Source organism: Apaloderma vittatum, unplaced genomic scaffold (genome assembly GCF_000703405.1).
Source record: "Apaloderma vittatum isolate BGI_N311 unplaced genomic scaffold, ASM70340v1 scaffold3327, whole genome shotgun sequence".
Lineage (NCBI taxonomy): Eukaryota > Metazoa > Chordata > Aves > Trogoniformes > Trogonidae > Apaloderma > Apaloderma vittatum.
The window spans coordinates 24,910-33,169 of record NW_009727701.1 but is presented as its reverse complement, the minus strand read 5'-3'; positions in this window follow the sequence as shown (position 1 = coordinate 33,169).

Below are 8,260 nucleotides of genomic sequence, written 5' to 3'. Positions count from 1 at the left end.
GGTTAAGGACATCCCTGCCTATGGCAGGGGTTGGATCAGATGATCTCTAAGGCCCCTTCCCACCTAGGCCATTCTAGGATTGTATGAAAACGAAAAACTTCCTTAGTACTGACTCCATGAGACTTTATTGTCTCCAGGGCCAGGTATTCACATCTCTCCATTGTCCTGTCAAACCAACAACATCTTACTCTTCCACACTGGGCAAGGCAGGCATTACTGCCTCTTGTCTGAGAGTGAGATGTTGTAGCAACACATCTTGCTTCAGCCCCTGAAGCACACTACTTAATTAAAAGGACCAAACCATGAAGCTTATTGAAGGCAATCTCCATCCTACAGCCAGGACCTGCAAATCTCCATGGGGACATGGACTTCACAGCCTGCAGTTCAGTCACTCCATGCAGAGAAGTTTTAGTGCAGCAGGACTAATTTCCCCTAATACTAAGTGGCTATTAATATTTCATGACACTAAGTGAACTTTTTTTCCATTTCATTTGTCATCTTTATTTGTTTAATTCACCTCCTTTAAGCACTAGAAGGGAGACCAAGAACCAGCTGCTGATTTGGGGAAAACATGAATCATGTCATCAAAGGAATTAACTGAAGTGAAAAAAAGGAAGAAATCGGACAAATTATTAACAGAAATTACGTCAGAATCACAAAAAATGCACTTGGGGAGCTCAGTCCTGCAGGATACCCCTGAAGTTAAGAGCAATAACATCAGGCACCGCAACAGCACCCGGTAGGAAATATATACATTTACAGGCAGAATATCCCATTTCTTAGAGCCTGGAGAAAGCCCATCCTGGCATATTCACCATTACTTTCTTCAGGATTTCTCACACTTGATAAACGTCAAGGAAAGAGAAGAGAAATCTTGTGGTTTTGAAGACAGAAAAAAATGATTCCTCATTTTCTCCTGCTCTCTTTTCCCTGCCAAACTGGAAGCAAATTCTCCTTTCTCTGGGGAAATGGCTTGTGCACCTTCTGACAGGAGCAAGGACAAGGAGAAAAAAACACTGCCGGTTCCAGTGGGCACAATCCAGACAACACATTCTCAAAAAGCAAGTTTTGTGCTAGCCTTGGCATGCAAACCTCTACAGTGCTCTCGCCTCCCAAAACCAAACCTCCACAAAAACTGCCCAGCAAACCATCTCAGCCCAGCAAACCTCCTCCAGCCTGGTGTGGGGAATCAGGGGAGGGAACTTGCACAGGGAAACCATGATTACTTCAGAGTAAAGCCAGGGATTTTGGATTGCCCTTTTGTCATGGTGCCTCCGTCTCTGCCTTCCCTCAGGGATATTTTTTCAGAGATGTAGCATTAAGCATACTCAGACAATCTCACCTTGATCACAGAGTCAGAAATGCTCCTGCCTCACTACTTAGATCCTCATGAAAACCAACTTCCACCAAGGATTTAGATGTTACCATTTCTGCTTCACCACTCTTTGGCCTCTGCCTTGCTATTTTCCTTCTAAGACATTTATTTGGGGTGACATCCCTTTCACCCCGACCTCTGGCTGAGAAAACAGCCCAAACCAGCTTCCCTTGTTAGACAGTTTGGTCAAACCAGCACCATGCAATAGCATCGTGTAACAAGCAGCAGCAGCAGCCAGACACACCGAGCAACCCACACAGCAAATCGGGCTGACATCCATGGAAACTGTGGACAAATCCTGCACTGACTGGTAAAATGTCACCTCAGGGAAGGGTGTCTTCCCAGTGCTTCAAAGACCAAGCCTGTGGTGTTTCTAAAGGAGGGCAACCTCTTCTTGACTTTGCACCACTTTTATCCTGGTCCCTACTGATGTGTACAGGCAGTGTCTTCCACCTGCATCCCTCTCCTGGCCATCACCACAGAGTATCCTTTCTTCTTCACAGTGCCGCAAACCTACGTCTTCCTATGCCCTGAGAAAAGCCTCACGCTTCCCTTCGCTCACTGTTTTGTACCCCTGCACGGTCCAGCTGCCCAGGAGATCCTTGTCCTGTCCTGAAGCCGTCCATGCTTCCTCCAGCCAGGTGTGCTGGGGTTTCGGCTGGTGGCTTCATGCAAGTCTCACACTGATGAAATCCCTTCTGGCTCTTTACTCTTCCCAGCTGATGGCATCCTTTGCCAAAGCCACCATGTGTCCCTCGTTCTTAAAATAATGCTTTCTGAATCCCTAAATCTCATTTATTATCAAAATATTCCAGCTCTTCTCCTGGCATTCTAGAGGTCACCTTATGGTTTGTTTTTTTTTTCCGTTCCCAAATGTATGGTTTGACATTTGCTAATGTGAAAAACCAGTAGCTATTTCTCTCTCCTCTCCTCTTACATGTTTAAATCCACGTGTTTAAATCCTGCCGAGGGTGACGCATGCCTTTTAGCCCTCAGTGTCAGCTACTGGTGCCCGGAGGCTATTATCAGGGAACCGGCTAATCCTAGATTTGGAAGGTCCCTCTGGGGTTTCCTGTGACGGAGTAGAAGGTGGGGGCCCAGGCTGATGGCTGAGTTTGCTCAAAATCGCTGCCTCAGTTGAAACCAGCCAAGCTCAACGCCCCGCTCTTCATCTTCCCTGGGACTCTGCCCGGTTCCCACAGCATCCCCTCACCTCCAGCTGGCCGGAGAGCCACGAGGTGAGCGAAGCAGCAGCAGCGGCTGGTCACTGGGACAAGGGCAGCTCCTGCAGCGACAAATCTCCCCCAGAGCTGTCAGCACCCAAAATGCAGCTGCCACATCAGTTCTCAAACTCAGCTGCCTGCGAAGCTGACGGCACGTAAGTTTTCTTGCCAGCTACCAGCACGAGGGTGCCACCCTTATCCTGGGGGACCTCAGCACGCAAGGTTTGCTTGGCCAACTCAGTATGGAGGAGCTTGTGGGGGTGCCCAGCTGTGTCACCCATGAGCCCAATGTGACGAGAGACCTGGGTGTCTATCTTCTGCAAAGCCTGACTTGAGGGAGCGACCTGCACCTTCATCTCCAGTTGGCTGGGCAGGGCAGCCAGATGGGCAACGCACACCACAGCATCAACCAGCTCACTCCTGACACCTTAGGTACAACAGCAACTCGTCCGGGATGGGAGGAATGATTACTATCAGCTGAAAGACCCCAGCTGAAGCTTAATGTTAACTGGTTGATGTATCGAGAGGAGGACGCACGCTGTGACAGGCCGTTGGGACCACTATTAGACCCAAACTCATTAGGCACTCTCATTAATGATCTAGATGAGGATGGGAGAAAATGGCAGGTTAATTAAATTTGCCCCTACTGAGCCGGAGAAGCTTTCAGCATTAGTGGAGAGAGATAAATGACAGGGAGGGTTGTGGGTAAAAAAAAAATAAATGGTAGATTGATATAGGCTAGAAAAACGCAGCTACTTCTGGGGAAAATGATCAGCCTTCCAACTAATCAGTGTGAAGGGGAAAGGCTATAGATAAAAGAAGAATATCTGAGGAGCTGCCAGAGAGCTGCAAGATGATGGCTGATAATGAGTGAAGGGAAGGTGGTTTACTTGGGAATGAATTTTTGCTCTGTGCTTGCATTGCCAAATGTTAGTCCTTGCCTGGGGCTCCTACAGGCTATCAGAAAGAATACAATTGTTATTATTGATCGCTGTTACAAGAGCTTTTGGGTTCTGATGCTCTTGCTTAACCAAAACACCAAGAAACTTAAGGAACTGGTGAGAGAAAGAGCATTCTCCACAGGTGAACCTGGAGGACCAGCTCTTTGCATAAACTGAAATACCTTAAGCATGTGTCGTCCTAAGGGCTGCAGAGTCCTGCAAAAAGATACAGGAAAAAATTAACTGAGCTGAAGGAGGAGCAACTGACCTACCGAGCAACACAGTGAGGCTCATCAGAAAGGCAATACGTTGCCCATCCTCTCTATTTCAAATTAGAGCCCCAGAAAAGAGCTGTGCAACGGCAGGCTACACCACATAGACAGGTTGGTAAATACACGAAGACAGAGCTGCAGAGAGCCAGTGAACCAAACACACGCCAGGTCAACCCTAGGCAGGTTGTTTGCAAAGAGCTAGGAATAAAAAGTATAAACCCAGGAAGTTTTGGACAAAATAGTCCCAGCTCATTTCCTGCGTTAGATCTGAACTGGATGTAAAACCATCACTCACGCAAGCACAGCACCACAGGTCAATGTTCTCAGATCTCCTTTTTATTGTCCTTATGCAAGGGAAGGGAAGGACATTTGGTGCTCCACAAAATGAAATTTTTCAGGAGAAAATGTTTGGAGAGAAAGGGACATCAAAATGCCACCTTTTAGAGACATAAATACTTCCAGGCCATGACAGATGGTAATGAAAGTCCCTCCACCAGCTCTGCTCCATACAGGAGCCTGATTTCACCAAAATCTGCCAACCTAAGCCAGCTGCAGTCTGAGTGCTCCATGAAATAAAGCCTCACGACACACAAGAAATTCCTCTCCAGAGGGGAAGCAAATGTGAGGCAAAACTCTTTGAGAAAGAGGGAGGCCAGGTGTACTTAAAACCATTTCTAAGGGGAGTAACTTCAAAAAAGAGGGAGAAGATATTCAAGGCAAACGTGGAAGTCTGACTGCTTAAAACAGCTACTGAGGAATGGAGACAAGGCAACATGGCAATCTCTGAAGCAAAAAAAACCAAACCCCAAATTAAGGCTTGATAGTAGCATTAATGCACAAACCCAAAGCAATTTCTTTAATGCTGGCAAAATAATTTCTGTATGTCGGGAGGAGCAGACCCACAGCTTCCAGAACCACAGGAGCTCTCACGCCTGGAGGGGAGTTCAGCCATTCCTGATAATCACAATAATAGGAGGGAAGCCCAAGGCTGAAAGACATTTACAAGAGACTGGGAAGTAAATTTAAATGAGAAAGAACAAGAGAGAATTGAAAAGCACTTGAAACAAGGGGGTACATAAGGTTTCTGCTAAGATGCCTGTAAGCATCTGAGGCTTGCAGGGCCTTGCAGAAATTAACAAATGGGTAATGTAGGGCACCGGTTAAAAAAATAAATATGTATAAATAAATTGTTGTCAGCTACAGGCCACTCATCTGAATACAGACTGTGTGACCACATCCAGACACAAGCAATTCAGCAGAGGAGACAAATGAAATACAAAAGGCATGACATTGGCTTTTTAATTTTTTTTTAATAGGAGCTAGTTATAAACTACCTAATCAGAGAGAATAAACCCTCAGGATAATAGGGAAGACCAAAAGGCTTCCATCGAGTTCTGTGTTGGCAGATACGGAAGATACTGAGAAAGTGTGTTATGTTAAAGAACACACAGAATTGGCTTTGATGGAGCAGAAGATCCCAGATGGCCTTCCACAGCGGTGACATATCCTCTACAGGGGAACATCGTCACCTCTGGCTCTTCAGCATTTGCTTCACCCACCCTTCTTGGAATAGGTCAGGTGGGCCTCAGTGTAAACTGACCATCAATCACCCTGTCTCCACAGGCTATCCGAAATAACATGTAAAGCAGAGGAAAGGTGTTACAGCTTTGCCTAAGACTATTAGGAACATTTCAAATCATATTTGCACGAAACAGAAACTAATGAATGCACCAACGTGACATCGAGAAGGACCAACCTTTAAGAGAAATGGTCTGAGCAGAACTTCAGATGAAGTCACTGACCCGTTATCCCCAAAGGAAAGTACAAATAGTCTGACATTTTAGAGCATGGCCTCTGCAGTGACTCTGACATTAGAAAGAGAAAACAACTTTAGACTATGAGAAGGGTTTACATCAGTTCCAGAAATCCAGGCTGACTAGGAACAAGCAGGTCCAGTGTCATCCCAGTCACGCTCACAGTACTGGTACTCCAGTCTGGACTCTGGGAGAGATGAATTAGAAAGGGTGGCCAGGCACAACTTCCCAAGCGAAAGCAGATGCAAACAGAGATATTCTTACATAGAAAGAGTACTATATATTTTTAGACACCTGTAATAAGAGTGAGTTAGTGGACAGAGCATCTGAGAGATCCTAGGAAAATGAAAACACCATTTGAAAGGGTGGAATGCAAAGCCTCCGTGTATAAACTGTGATCTTTTAACAACCAGGAACACCTCTCTTAAGAAGATCGGCTGAGGCAGTCCTTGCCATTGTCCCAAGATGATGCTTTACATGCAGACTGTCTAGTTTCCAGGCTCTGGAAACTGGTGAGCTCCCACAGCAAAGTGGTGGCCCAGCACATCTGAGCCATTCCTTGGCAACTACTTAGGCCTGGTCTGAGACACATATATCCTGGAAATAGAGCTGTCAGATCACGCGTGTAGGTTAAAAATGAACAGTTTCTAGCAAAAGACACCAGTGGCATCAATTTGTAATGATGACGATGGTGTAGGAGCCTCACAGCACAAGGAGAGGCTCCTTGACAGAGCTGGTGCTCTGGGTGACTTGAACCTGTCTACCAGCACCTTGCTGGCCAATTCACATGCTTAAAGCTCTACTTGTGCATCACTGAGCAGCACCTCAGTGGCTAGTGGAAGACTCCAGAGAAAGGGAGGCAACTTCAGGCATCTGAACTCGTAGCCACATCCAGGTGGGTTCAGAGGCATCGATAAGCAGGCTGAAGGGCTGGATCAGGAACCTGAGCAGGAGCGACTGAAAAATGAAATGTGTTGAGCATGGGCCTGCCATGACCAATACAAGGAAAGCTTGCAAAGAAGGAGGCAGGAGATGAACCTGAGACGGGGACAGAGAGCAGAAGGGAGAAGGTCTATTTCAGTCACTGCTCAGAAGGCTGCTTTTGTATTGGACATGACATATCTGGGAACAGAAAATCAGAAATGCTACACCGAGGAGGGACGAGGGAAAAGAGCTCCCTGACGTGGGCTCAGGCAATAAGCTCATACTGTCCTTGCTCCCTCGGGATCCTTGCACCACTGGCTGCATCTGGGCTCAGAAGTAGAAACTGCAGAGCACCTCACTGCCCAGCCCCCCAACCACAGCACATCACTTGGGGGTGGCTGACGAAAGCCAGGAAGGCAAGCAGCACAGACCACGAGGCTTTCTGACTCAGCCTTGGCTCCTAAATCTCTCTTAGACTCCTGATGGCAGAAGCATAGGCAGGCTTCACCCTCAAGCTGCCATGAACTATTTGGTGTTCATTCCTTGTTGGCCTCATTTTCTGAGGAATTCCAGTTCCACAGCTGCAGGTGGCTGCCAGTGAGATGGACAGAGGTGACGAAGCTCATTTGTGGCTGCATTTGAAGTCCAGACTGTAAGGTCTCCCACACAAGAATGCCTCAAACACCCAACAGCAGCCTGGGTGCTACAGCCCTGAGTGTCACCGTGCCATAAGAACATGCCCTCCCTCACCCAAGACTGAAGAAAGTTATGAGATTCACTAGATTCAAGACTTTTCATGTTCACTGAAATAGCTAACAATCCCTAAGACTGCAGCCTAGGGATGCCACATCCCCTAACCAGTGGGGAAAGCTGCTCTGCCCTGTTATACAGAAGGGTAGTGTGGCTCAGCCCTCCACAAGCAGGGGACACCTGGTGTTGGTGGAGTGACCAGGGCCAGCGAGCATCTTCAAGGTTAGGCACCAAATATGGCAAGCTTCACCCTGAAAAATAATTAATAAACGCTAGAGTGAAAGGATGTCAGGCCCTAGAGAGAGGGAGGTCATCAAGGATTTGCCATCCCTTTCTCCCAAGGCATCATCTTCCAAAGAGCTGCCACAGAGCTGGGCACTAGGGTTGCTACTGCAGCCTCTCCCCTGGGCTCAATTCTAGCCCTTGCTCCATGTTCTGCACCCAAAACCAGCCCCCACCTCACTCAGAAACACAAACAGCGCTCATCCGCAGGTAAAATACTTTGGGGGAAGGAGGATATTTTATCGCCACCCCCTTGACGCTGCCATTAGAGGCAAGAGGGAACTCTGAAATGCTTTTAAACCAGAAGAATTCAAAGAACGAAGTCAAAACACTCCCCGTGGCTCCCTCGACAGAACACGACCCACAGGATGACTTCCCTGAGTGGGATCATAGAGCTGTCACTCACTGCCATCGCACAACACACCAATTAATGGAGAAGGCTGATGATAAATGTCTTGTCTTCATGTTAAATGTAGGCTGCTCTGATCCCACTGCCCTCCTCACTTAGGAAAGGCAAGAGGAGGAGGGTAGGAGCCCCACCTGAGCCTCAGCCCAGCTGTCAAAGGCAGGGAGACGTGTGGGCATTCACACGCTGCAGGTCTTGCCAACTTTCAGGATTTTATCACTCATCCGAAGATAATTTTCTGAAGTCCCAGCCGCTAGATTCAGGAGTTCATCA